This window comes from Hyla sarda, chromosome 10 (assembly GCF_029499605.1).
Source record: "Hyla sarda isolate aHylSar1 chromosome 10, aHylSar1.hap1, whole genome shotgun sequence".
NCBI lineage: Eukaryota > Metazoa > Chordata > Amphibia > Anura > Hylidae > Hyla > Hyla sarda.
Window position 1 is genome coordinate 24,285,775 of NC_079198.1, and position 20,428 is coordinate 24,306,202.

The window sequence follows — 20,428 nt, forward strand, 5'->3', positions numbered from 1 at the left end:
AGAATTCAGTTGTTGGAGAGTGTGCGTGGAGGCAGCAGGAATGTAAGGGGATTTAAGGGAAGCATAAAATAAATCTTCAAGCAAGCGACTGCACCATTCCGCAAATGTTCCCCGCCCAGAAGAAGAAGAAGTCAGATGATTGGACAGGATTCAGAAAGACTCAGCCTTGTCTATATAAGGTCTTATAGCTGTTGATGCACATCAGAGAAAAAAGTCATGAGGGGAAGGAACTGCCTGTAGACCTCAGATTGTGAGGAGAAACTGATTCATGTGGTTTACAATAGTTAATTCCCATCCTCACAATAACTTCTTTAGGGTATATCAGCTCGAACACAGGTAATGGGACACTATAAAGTATTTAGGGGAGAAGAGCCTCAGTAAGAAAGCTGAGCTACAAAGATCCTCCGTGCAGATGGCAGAAGCTCCCAGAAGGTCAACCATCACTGCAACACTTCACCAATTAGGTGTCTACAGAAGTAAGAAGCCCCATCCTCAGTAAAAACAAAACAAAAAAGCCACCTTGATTTTGCAAAAAAAAGTACCTAAAGGACTCTCAGACTGTGAAAAAAAAGTTTCTCTAGACATTAGATATAAGAGAGAGGAAAGGAACTGGTGCAATCTAAATATATAAAATATATAGAAAAATTGGGGCTCAGAGTCATGAATATTAGATACAAATACATTTATTCATAATAGGATATTCGTAATATTTGTGTTTTTTGACCCACAGGGCCCTTGTGGGTCAGCAGAAATACACTGATATATGAAATAGTCTACACATAAAATATTCAATGGACGCGTTTCAGGTCCTCCATAGGACCTTTCTTCAGCAGCTCAACATGTAATGGTTAGAGACATTTTTGTAGGTTATATATATACACCTAGCTCCCCCCCTAATTAGGGGGGGGAGCTATGTATATATATATATATATATATATATATATATATTTATATCTTACAAAAAGGTCTCTAACCATTACATGTTGAGTTGCTGAAGAAAGGTCCTATGGAGGACCAGAAACGCGTCCAGCCTTAAACTACTATTTATCCTAAGTGTCATCCACCAAAATCCCACAAGGATACAGCGATACACAAAGACCCACGGCACCTGCTAATAATCAGGACACTACGTGCCATCCACACCACGAGAACATCGCTGGCTTTCCATTTTTCTTGCTTGCAGGAGAACTGCTGCAGTACCCTCAGATCGAGCCCACCGCTGCCGCTGTACGAACCGAGACGGCCAGGTCTCTAACAGCTCTGCCCAGGGATTGTGACCGGCTGACGATCAGGACAACACAATAGAGGTACCAACTAAAAATTATTTATCATGTGAGAAGCGCTTCCACTATACACCATCTCCACTGCATACCTGTGAGACAGCCCTGTCTCTAGCAGCGCTGTTACTGCTTGGGAAACTGGGACTCGTCCGGCGACCAACCAACCGGGACCCGTCCGGCGACCAACCAACCGGGACCCGTCCGGCGACCAACCCAGAATACAACAAGGTACCAACTTTTACCATATTGCATTTCAAATACTGTAACCAGTAGCAACCAAAAATAATTACCGCCGCTGCACATTTTTGAGACCGCCAAGTCTCTAGTAGCGCGCGGTGCCGAGAACTAGAATCACAACCTCATATAAGCTTACAAATTGTTTAATCTCTTGCCCAGTTACTATTGTATCAATCGCTGTATCCGTTAGAGACAATATCTACAGACACCATAATTGAAGTTAAATCATCTGGATTTATTGCTGCAACTGAGATATTTATTCACATTATCTACCTGCATTATTTCTACAGACTGTGTGGACACTTAGCGAATAATTTTAAAGTTTTCTCATTTTATGTATTTTATCAGTTTTAAATAATATATGCCATATTTTATGCATTGAATATTTTATGCATACGAAAAACAGGTATCCCGGCTCAATCCCTGGTCTGGACACTGGGCACGGAGTGGGTGCAGACCTCAACTGGAGTAATCACACTGAAAGAGAAGAACTCCAGCTCAGTTCAGGAAGATATGGCTTTATTCACATCAACGAGGCAACAGGTACAGGGAGGAAGTGACACGTTTCGGCCAGTCGTACGACTAAGGCCAGCACCTGGCCGAAACGCGTCACTTCCTCCCTGTACCTGTTGCCTCGTTGATGTGAATAAAGCCATATCTTCCTGAACTGAGCTGGAGTTCTTCTCTTTCATTGTGATTGAATATTTTATGTATAGACTATTTAATATATCAGTGTATTTCTGCTGACCCACAAGGGCCCTGTGGGTCAAAAGACACAAATATTACGAATATCTTATTATCAATAAATTAATTTGTATCTAGTATTCATGACTTTGAGCCCCAATTTTTCTATATATTTTGTATAATTTTTGGTGCCTTGGGTACAGTTGTTATTTGGGCAGCCCGAGTCACAGGTTGTCTGGGAGATAAGAACCGCTCTAATATTTCTTCATTAATCTAAATATATGTCTAAGAACTGCTGGTCGCATGCATGACTCGCTGTGCACTAACTGAATATACATATGGGAAAAGGGAAGATAGGCTGATCCTCAGGGGCAATAAGGGCACAATATGTAGTGAATTTAAGTAGATAGATAAATAAATGAAGTTATGCATGAATAAAAGATTATTTTTGTAACTAAGTGAAAAATAAGCTCTAGTTGTAAACTGATGCTCAATATTGTGATATACAATGTATATATAGATATATATTAGAGAAAGAAAATATAATAAAATAAAAAGGAAACCAGGCACTGCCTATTACCTGCCCAATACCCTCCCTACAGTGAAACTTGTTGGAGGCAGTATCATGTCTGGAGGAAACCAGGCAGTGCCCATCACCTGTCCAATACCATCCCTACAGTGAAGTGTGGTGGGGGCAACATCATATCTGGAGGAAACCAGGCACTGCCCATCACCTGTCCAATACCATCCCTAAAGTGAAGTATGGTGGAGGCAGCATCATGTCTGGAGGAAACAAGGCAGCGCCCATTACCTGCCCAATACTATCCCTACAGTGAAGAATGGTGGGGGTAGCATCATATCTGGAGGAAACAAGGCACTGCCCATCACCTGCCCAATACCATCCCTACAGTGAAATATGGTGGGGCAGCATCATGTCTGGAGGAAACCAGGCACTGCCCATCACCTGCCCAATACCATCCCTACAGTGAAGTATGGTGGGGGCAGCATCATGTCTGAAGGAAACCAGGCACTGCCCATGACCTGTCCAATACCCTCCCTACAGTGAAGTATGGTGGGGGCAACATCATGTCTGGAGGAAACCAGGCACTGCCCATCACCTGCCCAATACCATCCCTACAGTGAAATATGGTGGGGCAGCATCATGTCTGGAAGAAACCAGACACTGCGAATCACTTGCCCAATACCAACCCTACAGTGAAGCATGGTGGGGGCAGTATGATGTCTGGAGAAACCAGGCCCTGCCCATGACCCGCCCAATACCATCCCTACAGTGAAGCATGGTGAGGGCAGCATCATATCTGGAGGAAACCAGGCACTGCCCATCACCTGTCCAATACTAACCCTACAGTGAAGCATGGTGGGGGTAGCATCATGTCTGGAGAAACCAGGCCCTGCACATCCCCCGCCCAATACTATCCCTACAGTGAAGAATGGTGGGGGTAGCATCATATCTGGAGGAAACAAGGCACTGCCCATCACCTGCCCAATACCATCCCTACAGTGAAATATGGTGGGGCAGCATCATGTCTGGAGGAAACCAGGCACTGCCCATCACCTGCCCAATACCATCCCTACAGTGAAGTATGGTGGGGGCAGCATCATGTCTGAAGGAAACCAGGCACTGCCCATGACCTGTCCAATACCCTCCCTACAGTGAAGTATGGTGGGGGCAACATCATGTCTGGAGGAAACCAGGCACTGCCCATCACCTGCCCAATACCATCCCTACAGTGAAATATGGTGGGGCAGCATCATGTCTGGAAGAAACCAGACACTGCGAATCACTTGCCCAATACCAACCCTACAGTGAAGCATGGTGGGGGCAGTATGATGTCTGGAGAAACCAGGCCCTGCCCATGACCCGCCCAATACCATCCCTACAGTGAAGCATGGTGAGGGCAGCATCATATCTGGAGGAAACCAGGCACTGCCCATCACCTGTCCAATACTAACCCTACAGTGAAGCATGGTGGGGGTAGCATCATGTCTGGAGAAACCAGGCCCTGCACATCCCCCGCCCAATACCATCCCGACAGTGAAGTATGGTGGGGGCAGCATCATATCTGGAGGAAACCAGGCACTGCCCATCACCTGCCCTATACCATCCATACAGTGAAGTATGGTGGGGGCAACATCATGTCTGGAGGAAACCAGGCACTGCCCATGACATGTCCAATACCCTCTCTACAGTGAAGTATGGTTGGGGCAGCATTTTGTCTGGAGGAAACCAGGCACTGCCCATCACCTGCCCAATACTAACCCTACAGTGAAGTATGGTGGGGCAGCTTCATGTCTGGAGGAAACCAGGCACTGCCCATGACATGCCTAATATCATCACTACAGTGAAGCCTGGTGGGGGGCAGTATCATATCTGAAGGAAACCAGGCAGCGCCCATTACCTGCCCAATACTATCCCTACAGTGAAGTATGGTGGGGGCAACATCATGTCTGGAGGAAACCAGACACTGCCCATCACTTGCCCAATACCAACTCTACAGTGAAGCATCATGTCTGGAGAAACCAGGCCCTGCCCATGACCCTCCCAATACCATCCCTACAGTGAAGCATGGTGAGGGCAGCATCATATCTGGAGGAAACCAGGCACTGCCCATCACCTGCCCAATACTAACCCTACAGTGAAGCATGGTGGGGGTAGCATCATGTCTGGAGAAACCAGGCCTGCACATCACCGACCCAATACCATCCTTACAGTGAAGCATGGTGGGGGCAGCATCATATCTGGAGGAAACCAGGCACTGCCCATCACCTGCCCAATACTAACCCTACAGTGAAGTATGGTGGGGCAGCATCATGTCTGGAGGAAACCAGGCACTGCCCATGACATGCCTAATATCATCACTACAGTGAAGCCTGGTGGGGGGCAGTATCATATTTGGAGGAAACCAGATACTGCCCATCACCTGTCCAATTCCATCCCTACAGTGAAGCATGTTGGGGGCCGCATCATGCTGTGGGGATGTATTTCAGTTGCTGGGACAGGGAGACTGATCAGGGTTGAGGGAAAGCAAAATGAAGCAAAGTAAACCTAATCCGGAGTGCTGTGGACCTCCAACTTTTCCAAAGATTCATCTTCCAACAAGACAATGTGCGGCATTTCTCACTATTGTCTTTGGAAAGTGTGTTTAATGTCACATTTTTTCCTTTGGTTTTGCTTTTGTGCAACATAGTTATCACACACATCGTGTGTGGGGGGTGAGGGTTTGTTGATAAATTTGGCACTACCTCTCCTCTGCGACCTTTTTACTCAAAAAGTCGATTTGTGCACAAAATTAGCAACTTTTATATACACACTATAAGGATTTCTCCCTGTGGATAGCTCTGGGATTGTCCTTGACACAGCCACAGGACATGTTTCTACTTCAATCACAATAAACCAGCAGACAACAGTACTTTATGCAAGTCTGGCTCCTCGCCAGCTTTATTAGACAGAATGCAGGATAAAATACAACATAAGTCAGGAACAAACAAAACCCTAGACTAGTCACTAACTAAACAATCCAGCATGCCCTGACGATCAACTAATGGGCTTTTCCTGGCTAGTTAAACATATGCCTCCTGCAACCTTTTACTCACTGTTCACACACAGCGTTTGCAAACTCTTGCTGTGTGTCTCATCCACACCACTCTTTAGGGCCACTCACAGCTTGGGCTGTGTGTTCCTCAGCAGGACCCCTGCCTCTCCCCTACAGCCAGTTTGCTGTCTTCTAGGGAGAGCCCAGACTATTCTGTCAGACTTCTTTTTAAACAGACTTCCCCTTTCTGCTACCTCATTAATTAAGCCACAGGTGGAGGTTTCTCCAGGGTTAGCTAGGGAAATACACCCTTTCCTTGCCACACTGTCACAACACGTAGATTTATTACATATTTTTTCTACAATTATTTATTAATTTGCTCATTTCGTTTTTTGGGGTTTTTATCACATTTTTATTTTCCTTTTTCTCAGTTATTTTTATTTTGTATTTTTTTCACATTTATAATTATTTTTCAATTCACTTTTTGTATACACAAATTATATAGTACAGTACACTTCTGTACTGCACTGTACAGTATCCTCTTGAAGAAAAGTACAAACGGAGCACTCACCTCATCAATGGCAGCTAGACACAAACTTTATTGATCCACGGGGTACAGATACACAGGGAGGCAGAACAGATGGTGCAGACGGGGGGTGATTCAAATAAACGGGTGACGGTCCGCACGCTATTAGCCCAGGGTCCCGGCTATTGTTAGCAGCCGGGACCGACCCGGTGTGATGCGGGGTCATGGTGTGACCCCGTTTTAAACAACGGGACCGAGCGAGGGGCGTACAGGTACGCCCTTCGTCCTGAGGGAGTTAAACTGCATCAGAAAGGTGCCTATTATTGAACATATGTTGCTCATTCTATTTGCACCTTTTTTACAGGAACTTGCAATATGAACTGCACTTTGATTTGACTAAACTGTATTTTTTTTACTATTTTACTCCTGAACCATATCTGCAAAGTGGACTTTTTATTGTATATTTTTTTTTATGATACAATCTTCCTGGAGGTAAGAAAACTCAGCACTCTGGATCCGGATATTCTTATAACATTAAGGTTTATTTCTTCTTCATTAAAATCATTAGGAGAAGTACAATATAAGTGAATAAAACCAACGCGTTTCGGGAACACCCCTTTATCAAGGTCCATGAGGACTATTTTCTTCATCTACCAACACATGTGGAATGCCCGTCATTTAACAGTACACGCCATAAATAGTATATATTATTTTTTAGCGGAGGGCAATATAGTTATTTATTCCCTACTAGGCACATACTTTAAGACTGCTCCACCTTTGTTTTCTAGCTATTTTACATTATTGCACATTTGGGTATTGGTGCAAATTTAGTTTACCTAAGTGTACACTAGCCCTTTTTGCTGTGGGCTGAACCATATATCCTTCTTGCATTACAGGATATACATCTATATCGGGAGAAGGACAACAGGATGACCTATATCTTAACTCTATCTTTCTCCTGACGATCTCTATGAGAAAAATGCTTAAAGAGTACCTGTCATGATCTTTTTAAATTTTATAATCCCCCAGTTCACTGCACCCATAATGATAAAAAAAAACTGCTTTTATTTTTATTATTTTTTAGTTTTCTACCTTGATATTGCTCTATATTTTCTGCTTAGTCTCAGTCAGATTCACAAACTGGAAAGGGGCGTTCACCAGCAGGCATGACATCATCTGAAGCCATACAGGGGAGAACTTCATCCCTCACTCTGCTACACACAACCCAGAGCAGTTCAGTGTGAGATGAGCTATGATTGGCTAAGGCTGCACACGTCCCCCCACAGCACTCCAGACTGAAATTCCTAAATTGTGGACTTCTGCCAGGCCAGCAGGAGTCCACAGTCTGTGCAAGAGATGTGGGAAAATGTTCTCTGAACAATAGGGAGACATCTAGTGGCAGCTTTTTAACACACAAAGAAAACATAGAAAACCTAAAATTTTATAAACAAAGTACATTCGAAAGATGTCTTATTTACCAATGGAGTGCAATAGCAAAACATTAGAGTTAATGATAGTGCCCATTTAAAGAATGGGGTATCTGATCATCTGAAAGCCTATCAAACCTAATCCTTATTTTATACAACATGTTTTTTTTTTATATATGGCGTATTGTGGCAGATTGGCAGCTGGCTGCATATATTTACACTATGGTAGGCTAAGTACTGCCAGATGGTGTGAAGCTTGCCTGATCTGTCTACAATGCGATATTTGAAATTGAGATGTGTTACATATACTGACTTGATTCTTCATGATAGGATCTGTATGAGTTATGAATCAGCATTGGTGGGCATGATATCTTCTGGTGCATAATAATGCTCTGGAAATGACAGCCTGTATATAATTACAGTGTTACATGTGTATTTTACATCTCAATAACATATACCAATCTTACAATATCGATATTACAATACCTATGAGATTGTCATGGTACCTTATTTTTGCTACCAAACCAAATATTTCTACACATGAGCTTTCATTATTTTTCTTAATGGGCATAGATTGTAAATATATTTATTTGTGTCTTAGTGTCATTGGAGTGTTTTGTGGTTACCGTATATACTTGAGTATAAGCCGACCCGAATATTAGCCGAGGCCCCTAATTTCCCCCCAAAATCCAGGAAAAGTTATTGACTCAACTATAAGCCTAGGGTGGGAAATACATCATCCCCCCATGTCATCATCACCCAATCTTCATCACCCTGTCATCATCCTCCCCTTCATCATCACCGCCTGTAATCATCCCCCCTTCATCATCACTGCTTGTCATCATCTCCCTGTCATCATCCCACACCCCCCCTTCATCATCACCACCTGTCATCATCCCACACCCCCCCCCCCCTCATCATCACCGCCTGTAAATCTAGTGGTCTTCAACCTGCGAACCTCTAGATGTTTCAAAATTACAACTCCCAGCATGCCCGGACAGCCAATGGCATGCTGGGAGTTGTAGTTTTGAAACATCTGGAGGTCCGCAGGTTGAAGACCACTGCGGCCTTCGTCATCAACCAGACCCCCCCCCCCCCTTAGTTTTCTACTCACCTCCCCTTGGTGGGAAGGAAGGGTGAGCTGGTCCGGGCCATCTATGCTGCAGCGACCGTCCGGTGGGAAGGGTTAGTCATTCCGGGCTGTCCACCTTCACCGGGCCCGGCCCCAGACTAGTGACGTTGCCTTGACGACAACGCACAGGGACGTTCATGCGCAGTCCGTGCGTCGTCGTCAAGGCAACGTTACTAGTCCTGGGCCGGGCCCAGAGTGGAGAAGAGGGCCCTCCCGGTGAAGATGGACAGCCCGGAACGACTAACCCTCCCCACCGGACGGTCCCTGCAGCATAGATCAGACCAGCTCACCCTTCCTACCCACCGAGGGCAGGTGAGTAGAAACCAAAACTGGGGGGGTCTGGATGATGACGAAGGCCGCAGTGGTCTTCAACCTGCGGACCTCCAGATGTTTCAAAACTACCAAAACTACAACTCCCAGCATGCTGAGAGTTGTAGTTTTGCAACATCTGGAGGTCCGCAGGTTGAAGACCACTGAGAAGGGATTGACAGGCGGAGAGTTCACTCGAGTATAAGCCGAAAAATCGTGCTGAAAAACTCGGCTTATACTCGAGTATATACAGTATATAATTTCCAGGACTAGATTCACGTTTGAAGTTATTACATTCACTTTTAGTGCTAGCTAGGTGGCCAATAAGCCAGACAGTTTAGTTTAAAGGGGTACTCCGCCCCTAGACAGGATAGGGGATAAGATGTCTGATCGCAGGGTCCCGCTGCTGGGATCACCGCGATCTCTGTGCAGCAATATTCAGCACTATGCACAAGCAAACACAAATATACAGTGCAGTGAAAGGCAAAAAATGTGGGAGAAGATGGAAAAGACTCTACATCCCAACTAAATCCCCTATGCCAACAGAATATATAGTAATTGGTTATGTAAGGAAGCACTGCCAAAATGCAATATACAATATATATAAACCTGGTGGGGTGGGTGTTCAGTGGTCTGATCTCTCTTTTGCTGCTATATGTGGGTATCATTTTGTAATTTCTGCTGTCCTCTCTGTATTTTTGCACATGCAATTTATACTTTTACCTCTTCAGTCTTTAAAGGGGTATTCCGGGCAAAAACATTTTGTGACACGCCCGTCACGCCCCCTCCCATAGACATGAATGGAGGGGGTGTGGTGTAATGTCACGTCCCCAGTCCCGGAAACCCAGAGGTTTCCAAAACTGGAGAATGAGCACCCGCGGGTGCTGCAGGGAGATCGAGGGGGGGGGAGGTCTCAGCAGCAGGCCGCCCTCGATCAGAAATCTTTTCCCCTATCCTTTGGATAGGGGATAAAATGTTTTTGCCCGGAATACCCCTTTAATTGTTTATACCCTATGTCATTTTTTAGCATTCTCCTTGCTTTTGGGGAGCATACGTACTTTATGCATGTGCTTTTTTTAGCACATTTCATGCCCAGCCACTGTTGCTATGTGTTCCAGTTGCTATTAGTCTTGAATTTGTATGTGTATTTGTTGATGTGATATACATTTTTAATTTGATATAATAAAGTATATTTTTTTAATACATCCATCTGCCACTATGCACAAGTATCATGGCTCTACAGTCTAACTGTATACACTGTGCTGAGCTGATGTCCCACCTGCATTTCCTGACTATTGTCTCTGCCAGGCTGCTGCAGGAGATACCGTATTTTCCGCCCTATAGGACGCACCGGCGTATAAGACGCACCCAATTTATAGGTGCAAAATCTAAAAAAATAAAGATTTTGAACCCAATAGTGGTCTTCAACCTGCCGACCTCCAGATGTTGCAAAACTACAACTCCCAGCATGCTGGGAGTTATAGTTTGGCAACATCTGGAGGTCCGCAGGTTGAAGACCACTAGATAGGAGGTAATACTCACGTGTCCCCGCCACTCCGGACCCGTCACCACTGCCCTGGATGTCGCTCCATCGCTGTCGCCGTGTACCCGTCGCTCCGGAACGTCTCTGCTGCCGGCCAGGTATCCTTGCTCTCCGTCGCCGCCATCACGTCGTTATGCACGCCGACGCACGTACGCGACGAAGTGATGACGAGGAAGGAGAGCGCCGGCATACAGGGGATCCCTGAACGGAGAAGACACCGAGGAGGCAGGTAAGGTCCCTCCCAGTGTCCTGTAAGCACTAACCCGGCTATTCAGTCGGGCTGTTCAGGACCGCCGCGGTGAAATCGCGGCGGTCCCGAACAGCCCGACTGAACAGCCGGGTTAGTGTCACTTTCCCTTCAGACGCGGCGGTCAGCTTTGATCGCCGCGTCTGAAGGGTTAATACAGGGCATCACCGCGATCGGTGATGTCCTGTATCAGCCGCGGGTCCCGGCCGTTGATGGCCGCAGGGACCGCCCCGATAGGGGTGTATTCGTCGTATAAGACGCGCCGACTTTTCCCCCCCAGTTTTGGGGAACAAAAAGTGCGTCTTATACGGCGAAAAATACGGTAATCTGCAAGCAGGACTGCAGACAGGACCAGAATGGGGTTAGATAAATATGCAAAAGAAATGGAAGGTGCTCACCTAGCCTTTAATACCAAAAACCGAGCAAATCCCGTCTAAACACCTATACCCTAGGTGTTAAATAAATCATTTAAATTTAGGAAAAGAATGACGGTGCTCAAAGTTACATGGATATAATATCTCGAGTATGTGTTTATTAACAATAACAATATAAAAAATACATAATATATATAGCCGTCTGAAAAGCCACGGGGCCCTTGTGGCTGACCTCTAGCTATATAAAAATAATGATAAAAACATGAAATAATGATCCTAATAATGTAAAATAGATAAAAGATATAGTGCCGTGGGAACTGCCGCTGAAATCAAATGCAAAAGAATAAAAATCCAATATTAAAGTTAGTAGGGCATTGTGCCACTTGTAGTCCGTGCACATAAATGTTTTACACTTTCAGGTGATTATATATTCTAATGTCCTTACTAGTGATGAGCGGCATGGGCCATATTCGAATTCGCAATATTTCGCAAATAAATGGACGAATATTCGTCATATATTCGCGAAATTCGCAGATTCGTTATATTCAGGGTTTTTTTTTTGCGCATATGCGAAAATGTATGCACATATGCGAAAATATATGTGCATATTCGTGAATATTGAGCCCTCCCTTCTTTAATGGTATAGGGAACTAATTGGCCAGTGCAGTGGTCTATAAACCTGCGGACCTCCAGATGTTGCAAAACTACAACTCCCAGCATGCCCGGACAGCCGTTGGAGCGGAGCTTCAGACGGGAGCCAGGCTGGTAAGGGTGTGAGGCTCTGTTCACATTGTATGTTTTGTAAAATGTAAACAGACCCATCTGGCAGAGTCTTCCCAGACAGGGAGACTCCAGCTGCTGCTAAACTACAACTCCCAGCATGGGAGTTGTAGTTTTGCAACAGCTGGAGTCTCCCTGTCTGGGAAGACAATGTAATATGGGCGCTCTCCCCAGCAGAGAGCGCCAAAAATGTACTAACCAATTATTTATTTATTTTTTTCTACTTGTTTCAGATCCGTGTATGCAGAGGATTACGGTGGATTCAGAGGACTACTGCAGATTAACTGGATTTTTTTTCTTTTAATAAAATGGCTAACCAGGGCTGTGGGGGTGGGCTGTATTTTTAAATAAAATAATTTTTCCAATGTGTTGTGTCTTGACTGAATCCATTACTAAGCCGGGGCTTAGCGTTAGCCCCAAAAACAGCTAGCGCTAACCCCCCAATTATAACCCCGGTACCCACCACCACAGGGGTGCCGGGAAGAGCCGGTACCAACCGGCCCAGAGCATCAAAAATGGCGCTCCTGGGTCTAGGCAGTAACAGGCTGATGTTATTTAGGCTGGGGTAGGCCAGTAACAATGGTCCTCGCCCACCCTGGTAACGTCAGGCTGTTGCTGCTTGATTGATATCTGGCTGAGAATAAAAATACGGGGAACCCTATGCGTTTTTTTTAATAAATAAATAAAAACGCATTGGGTTCCCCGTATTTTTATTCTCAGCCAGATACAACCAAGCAGCAACAGCCTGACGTTACCAGGGTGGGCGAGGACCATTGTTACTGGCCCTCCCCAGCCTAAATAATTCCAGCCTGTTACTGCCTAGGCCAAGGAGTGCCATTTTTGAAATTCTGGGCCTGTTGGTACCAGCTCTTCCCGGCACCCCTGTGGTGGTGGGTAATGGGGTAATAATTGGGGGTTAGCGCTAGCTGTTTTTGGGGCTAACAATAAGCCTGACTCAATAATGGATTCCGTCTATTGGACAGCTAACACTACTAAGCCTGAAAATTCAATAAAAAAAAAAAATGATGACACATTGGAAAAATTATTTTATTTTCAAAAAACACTCCCCCACAGCCCTCATTAACCATTTTGTTAAAAGGAAAAAAAATCCAGTTCATCAGCAGTAGTCCTCTGAATCCGCCGTAATCCTCTGCATACACGGATCTGAAACGAGAAGTAAAAAGAAACACAAAAAATTAGTTAGGACATTTTTGGTGCTCTCCGCTGGGGAGAGCGCCCGTAATGCAAGGTCTTCCCAAACAGAGAGCCTCCAATTGTTTCAAATGTACAACTCCCAGCATGCCTAGACAGCCTTTGGCTGTCTGGGTATGCTGGGAGTTGTAGTTTAGCAACAGCTGGAGTGTCTGGGAGGACACTGGCAGAAGGGTTTGTTCACTACAGTATACAAAATGGACAATGTGAACAGAGCCTCACACTTACCAGCCTGGCTCCCGTCTGTAGCTCCGCCTCCTAATTACATCATCACAAGGCTCCCGTCTGTAGCTTCGCCCCTAATTACATCATCACTAGGGGCGGAGCTACAGGGGCCCGACGGGGACAGGGAGCGAGGGAGGTAAGCGGACATCGTCTTATGTATACATTATATACAGCTATCTATAGATAGCTGTATATTCTGTATACCGCTCAAAGGGGCTATAGGAGCAGGGAGTCCTGTCAATCTGGTACACTATGCACCCCTGTATACTATACAGCCGGGGGAGGTGAGTAGTGATGCTATACATCACTCCTCACCTCCTTACACTCTGTTGACCGGGCGCTCAGCATCCAACCCACAGAGTGGTACCTGAAGACAGTGAGAAAACTGCCACAGGGTCCAAATTTGGCTGTTTCCACACACCAGGAAAACCACCAGAAAAACTGTCAAAATGCAGGAAAAAGCTGTGGAAGTTTTTCTGGCATTTTTGCTGGTGTTTTTTTAGGTGGAAGCCTAGCCTTAATTTGTTTTTTACATAATTTACATTTTTTGCTATAGCCGCTATTCACTGCCTACCTGTTTTAGTAGTTTAACCCCTTAAGGACCGGGGTTTTTTCCGTTTTTGCATTTTCGTTTTTTTCTCCTTGCCTTTAAAAAATCATAACTCTTTCAATTTTGCACCTAAAAATCCATATCATGACTTATTTTTTGCGCCACCAATTCTACTTTGTAATGACTTCAGTCATTTTGCCCAAAAATCTACGGTGAAACGGAAAAAAAAATTGTGCGACAAAATTGAAAAAAAACGCAGTTTTGTAACTTTTGGGGGCTTCCGTTTCTACGTAGTACATTTTTCGGTAAAAATGACACCTTATCTTTATTCTGTAGGTCCATACGATTAAAATGATACCCTACTTATATAGGTTTGATTTTGTCGGACTTCTGGAAAAAATCATAACTACATGCAGGAAAATTTATACGTTTAAAATTGTCATCTTCTGACCCCTATAACTTTTTTATTTTTCCGTGTATAGGGCGGTATGAGGGCTCATTTTTTGTGCCGTGATCTGAAGTTTTTAACGTTAACATTTTTGCATTGATAGGACTTATTGATTTAAATGATATAAAAAGTGACCAAAAATGCACTATTTTGGACTTTGGAATTTTTTTGCGGGCACGCCATTGACCGAGCGGTTTAATTAATTATATATTTTTATAATTCGGACATTTCCGCACGCGGTGATACCATATATGTTTATTTTTATTTTTATTTACACTGTGTTTTTTTTTTATTGGAAAAGGGGGGTGATTCAAACTTTTAATAGGGGAGGAGTTAAATGATCTTTATTCACTTTTATTTTCACTTTTTTTTTGCAGTGTTATAGGTCCCATAGGGACCTATAACACTGCACACACTGATCTCCTATGCTGATCACTGGTTTCTCATAAGAAACCAGTGATCAACGATTCTGCCGCATGACTGCTCAGGCCTGGATCTCAGGCACTGAGCAGTCATTCGGCGATCGGACAGCGAGGAGGCAGGTAGGGGCCCTCCCGTTGTCCTGTCAGCTGTTCGGGATGCCGCGATTAGCTGCGGCTATCCCGAACAGCCCGACTGAGCTAGCCGGCAACTTTCACTTTCACTTTTAGCCGCGATCGGCGCTGCGCACTATTAGAGGCGGGTCCCGGCTTCACTATGACGCCGGGCCCGCCGTGATATGACGCGGGGTTACTGTGTAACCCTGTGTTATATCAGGAGAGCAGGACCAAGGGCGTACCGGTACGTCCTTGGTCCTTAAAGGAGTACTCTGAAGCAAAACTTATCTCCACCAATAGCAAGCATTGCCAAAGTTATATAACATAATAAATCACCTCCATTGACTTGCAGGCAGCCATCACTGTGTTTTGTGAAAACCGGAAGTACAGCTGGTCTGTGTGGATTATGACTTTCGTTTCCAATTGTGCAGCCGTCCGCAGCCATCTTGAGAATGAAGCGTCATCGTTCTCTGTATCCTCCCCACTGTATGCCAGCCCCCACACCCTCGAGACGGTCACTCCCACTCCTAAATATGCATGCACCCTTCATTTGCTCAGCCGGCATTCGCTTGGCTGAGTAAATGCCTCCCCAGTCTCCCTCCTATCATGCTGAGCTGCGCGCGCCTGCGCACTCAGCATTTACTTTGGACCAGGCATGTGATCTTCCTTGTCCAGTAATATCCCTGATAGTTACGCTGGCGTAACTATCAGGATTATTCACAAAAGGAGTTACACATAAAAGTAACGTAACACCCGTCCTATGCGCACGACCAATTGCAAAACGGACCTAATGATTCACAATAGTCTGCTTATTAGGGAGGGGAGAGCAGGAGGGAGGGGAGGGGCTGAGGAGGAGGAGGGAGGCATGGAGGGACAGGAACTTGAAGCAAGGCAGCATGGGGGATGATGATTTTTACATCACCCTCCACACCACCATAACCAGGAAGTGCCATGAAATACGGAGCGCTGGACCGGGAGAACGGCTGGACCAATTGCAACAAGAAGTACATGGCCAGAGAGGTACAGCCATGGGGAACATTTGTGGGATATAAATTTATGAATCAGAGTACTCCTTTAAGGGGTTAAATGCTTTATTTTTGTCATTTATTGCCCCCCTTAACATTTTTTTTTTATACAACTGTTTATTTTTATATTTTATAAACAATTTTTCATTTTAACAGTAAGGGAATCAAAAAAGAAAAAAACAGACATTGAAAACAAATAAAAAGAAAATATATCGGTATTATCTGAATCCGAACCAATAAATTGTTAGTCCTCTAATTGTATAATTCACTCAGATATGTCTTGTAATCATAACTTTCAGTTTCATGAACGTACACATCTAATTACAATAAGGAATAAGATTTGGCATATCACTATATGATACAACAAGGTTGCCATGTGATGATGCCTTTCAAAATTAGTAACAGTATTCATGCAACCTAACCATTATTCTCTATAACGTTAATAAAGAACATATTGTATACACAAATAGAAGTGTAATCCTCTCTATCATTTATAACAAGATTTATAATGGACTGGGGATAAAAGAATTATAAGATGACATTTTTTGGCTAAAATATGGTTCAGAGAATGGAGAAAGAAAAAAAAAGTGGGGTAAAGATAACAGTAGAAAAATTATAGTTAGAAAGAAAGACAAATTAAAGACACCCCTTAACATTTTTATTCATCCACATTGGTTTTCTTTTATTTCTGACTCATTTATTCCCTTAAGGTATATACATCTTACAGTGAGAATTTAAAATAGTCTTAAAAGTCTCCCATTTAGTGTCAGGATTCTTGTTTTTGAGGACATTGTCCCATTTTATGTTGTTAAGGGCTTCTCTGAGTTGATCAAACATTGCCTTCCTAAAATTCATTGTTTTTGTGGCCCCTCGAGAGATTCCCTTATTGCAGAACAAGTTATAATGTATTATATTATGATCACTATTCCCTAGGTGTCCTTCTACTTGCACATTAGTTACTCTATCAGGTCTGATGGTTAATATTAAGTCTAGTAGGGTGCCCCATCTGGTCGGGCTCTGCACCATTTGGGACAGATACCGTATTTTCTGGCGTATAAGAAAACCCCCAACTTTTACAGTTTAAATATAGAGTTTGAGATATACTTGCCGTATAAGACTACCCCTCTACTGCGATACGGTACCTTACCATTTTCCCCCCACACTAGGTTGTCAGCATAGTTCCCCCCACACTAGGTAGGCAGCATAGTTCCCCTCATAATAGGTTGTCAGCATAGTTCCCCCACATCAGGTTGGCAGTATAGTTCTCCCACATTAGGTTGGCAGTATAGTTCCCCCACATTAGGTTGTAGTTCCCCACATTAGGTTGTAGTTCCCCCACATTAGGTTGGCAGTATAGTTCCCCCCATATTAGGTTGGCAGTATAGTTCCCCCACAGACATACAGCCTTCAGCCATATACAGTGTATGGCTGGAGGTTGTATGTTTGTGTACTGCCCCACTTCAGTGCTCCGACCACCGCCCCTACCGGGTCCCGGGACTGGTAACTTGCCCATGCCCGTGCATCCTCGCTGCTGCTCTCTGCTCTTCTGTTGCTATGGGCACACGCACGGGACGTCAGTGACCTCCCGGTGGCCCCTGCATTTTTAAAGTTAACGCGGGGCCGCAGAGACATAACTGGGACAACCTTGTGTCCCGAAAAGATTTTTCGGGACACAGGGATGTTCCAAATGTGACGGGGGAAGTTAGTCTCGACCGGGACGCCCGGGCTATGGATAATCCATACCCCAGGCTTCCCGGCCGACTGCAGCACCCTACGTCTAAGACGACACCTGGTGTATAAGACAACCCCCGACTTTTGAGAACATTTTACGGGGTTAAAAAGTCATCTTATATGCCGTAAAATACGATAATTGTCTTAAGCTATAGTCTGAAACCTGTTTCCCTTATGAGATTCACAGGTCTCAGTCTCCCAGGATAGTTAAAGTCCCCTATTATTATCCCATTATTTTATCACATTATCTGAATTTTTTATTCTTATCTCCATATATTTCTACCCATAATGACTCCACATTATCGTTTCCCTCCCGTATATCCTCCTTCAGACTGGACTTTACATAAAGACATATTCCTCCCCTTTCCGTTTTGTCCGATCCTTCCTGAATAGACTATAATCTTGTATGTTGACTTCCCAGTCATAGCTATTGTCCAACCAAGTCTCTGTTATACCCACTATGTCATAATTCTCCTTAACTTGGCGTCTGAGTCATTATTGCCCCAGTGCCTAGTCCACGATCTAGCGTTATACCTTCGGGTGGTATCGAGGATAAACTACTCCCTGGCGTCATGAATACAAGGGATTAATGCCATCTGCCTCTAGGGTAATTCCATCTGCCCTTTGCATCACACCCTCTACCACAACTTTTGGCATCACGAACATGATACGGGTGTGCGCCTTATGCGACAAGTCCTCTTCCCCAGACTGAATTGTGTCCAGTTGTCATGTCTGTGTTAACACATAGCCATTGGATTTGCTTGTGTGTGAACCGTTTAATGTTCCTTGGCCAGGAAATAGTTAATGCCTTTGGCTTTTTCAGCCAATAGCTCCTAGGGTGTGTCTATTTATAGTCAGCCCAGTCTAGCCTCTGGGCTGGTGATTGACTTCATTATATCCTGACTTGCTAAGATGCTGGACATGCTGCATGGAGCTCTTGGTGAAGCACAATTTGTTTGAGTTTTTAGCTACTATATCTGTTTTAGCATGCACTTTGTATTTTCTGGTTTTAGCCTATGTTATGTGGCATGCTCTTAGTAGATTTTAAGCAGGGTTTGTTTAGTCGGTTTTAGGATTTGTATGTTCTTTTTTTTCTGGAGTCTGTTCAGACTAATCTGTTTTCTGTGTTATTGCTCCATTGGGACATTCCTGTGTCTACTGGATGCTCTGATCTAGATATCCCATTTACCTTTGTCCGTGGGGATTCAGATGGTATTGTTATTTCTGCGTCTACTGGAAGGTTTTCTAGAGGATTAAGCTTATGCCACACATAGCAAAAAGAACATACAAATCCTAAAACCGACTAAACAAACACAGCTTAAAATCTACTAAGAGCATGTCACATAAAATAGGATAAAACCAGACAATACAACGTGCATGCTTAAACAGAGATAGTAGATAAAAGCTCAAACAAAGAGTGTTTCACCAAGAGTTTCATGCAGCATGTCCAGCATCTAAGCAAGTCAGGATATCATGAAGTCAATCACCAGCCAACAGGCTAGACTGGGCTGACTGTAAATAGACACACCCTGGGAGCTATTGACTGAAAAAGCCAGAGGCATTATTCCCTGGCCGAGGAACATAAAACTGTTCACACAAAAGGATATCCAATGGCTGTGTGTGGACACAGACATGACACCAGTATTGTCAAAAAATCGCATGCCGATGCAAATAAAGTTTTGCGCCAGAAAGCGTATGGGACTTTATCAGTGGAAAGTGTCATACCCAAGGGGGAGGTGAAAAAAAGACTGTTGTCTGCCATTGTGAAACGTTTAAGTATTTTGCCCACCATGTGCAAGATTAGATCAGAAGCTATGTTTCGTTGTCAAGTATTTTCTGTGTTAAAGATGCAAGGGTTTAAGATGTGCCAGAAAAGAGTTAGAAAATGTCCCACGCTGGTCGGGGTCCCACCCATGGGCGTGGAAATCATCTTGCTGTATCGATGCTGAATTGGAACTGTAAAGATCCACCCCTTGTTGCTGGGGGAGCGGGAGTAAGCGATGCACCGCTGATGCACTTCCGGTCGGCGGTCATTTACCTGAAGCCCTGCATAAAAGGAGCAGCGCTGCTGCATCCCCACAGTTTGCCGGAAATCAGGAAATGGAGCAACATGGCGGAACAGGCAAGCACACGTGCAGAGAGACCCAAGATGGCGCTGGAGGCTCGGAAAGTCACCGCAGCCACGGCGCACCTTTTTCAAGAGTTAGCTGACTGTCTCCAGAACATCTCCATCGGGCCCAAAGAAGCCTGCTACCAAGTCCCTCTACCCAAGACTGGCCGCCAACCCTGGTGGAGGGAATGCTGGCCTCTTCTCGTGCTTCATCACCGGTGAGGCTGTCTCCTCACCACCGGACCTGGGGTCCTGGGCCAAAAATCCTTGTGGTGCCCAAACAGTAGCCCGCCAGGTGTTGCCAAACTACAACTCTCAGCATGCCTCGAATGCCCAGGCATGCTGGGAGTTGTAGTTCTGTAACATCTGTCCCTTCAGATTTAGCAATTTTCATGAAATTTTTTAAAATTGCTGCTCTACTTTGAAGCCCTCTAATTTTTTCAAAAAGTAAAAATATGTCCATTTTATGATGCCAACATAAAATGGACATATTGTATT

General features: G+C 44.5%; 1 protein-coding gene across 5 annotated transcripts in view; it reads right to left on the reverse strand.

Moving 5' to 3' along the window:
• Positions 1 to 20,428, reverse strand: part of LOC130293594 (galactoside alpha-(1,2)-fucosyltransferase 2-like) — a 39,882-nt gene that overhangs the window by 18,088 nt on the left and 1,366 nt on the right. For 2 of the 5 annotated variants that reach the window (XM_056542460.1, XM_056542455.1), the window contains exon 1: positions 8,823 to 8,937. The exons of 2 other annotated variants lie outside the window; for them this stretch is intronic. The gene's annotated coding sequence lies outside the window, so the exon portion shown is untranslated. Of the gene's footprint in view, positions 1 to 8,822; positions 8,938 to 20,428 lie in introns of those variants that run through there. One more of the 5 variants, XM_056542456.1, reaches the window with a different exon arrangement.